Source organism: Chrysochloris asiatica, unplaced genomic scaffold, assembly GCF_000296735.1.
Source record: "Chrysochloris asiatica unplaced genomic scaffold, ChrAsi1.0 scaffold00259, whole genome shotgun sequence".
Taxonomy (NCBI): domain Eukaryota; kingdom Metazoa; phylum Chordata; class Mammalia; order Afrosoricida; family Chrysochloridae; genus Chrysochloris; species Chrysochloris asiatica.
In genome coordinates, this window is record NW_006408777.1 from 1,353,584 (window position 1) to 1,353,929 (window position 346).

The following is a 346-nucleotide window of genomic DNA, read 5'->3' on the forward strand; positions in this document are numbered from 1 at the left end:
AAAACTCAGGGTCCATTAACTTTCGAAATTTGGAATGAGTACAAGGGGGCGCATACGGAGGGGAAGAGGCGGGAGAAGAAGAAGAGGATAGTAAGAGAAGTTCCTGAGGACCTGGAGAAGGTGAAATAGGGACCAAAGCAGGGAGTGGAGGTGCACTTGGGGCTATTTGATAGGGAGGGGGTTCATCAGCTGGGTCAAATTGGCTGATGGAGTTGAGAGAACAAGCAATGGAACTCTTTGATAGGGAGAAGGTTCCAGCTGGGTCAAATGGGCTGATGGAGTACAAGCAATGGAACAAAGAGAAAGTCAAAGGTAGTAAAAGCCCTGGATATATGGGATCTCTGAC

General features: G+C 48.0%; 1 pseudogene; it reads left to right on the plus strand.

Annotated features, from left to right (window-relative positions):
• The first annotated feature begins 227 nt into the window (after positions 1-227).
• Positions 228-346, plus strand: part of LOC102829785 — a 59,661-nt pseudogene continuing 59,542 nt past the window's right edge.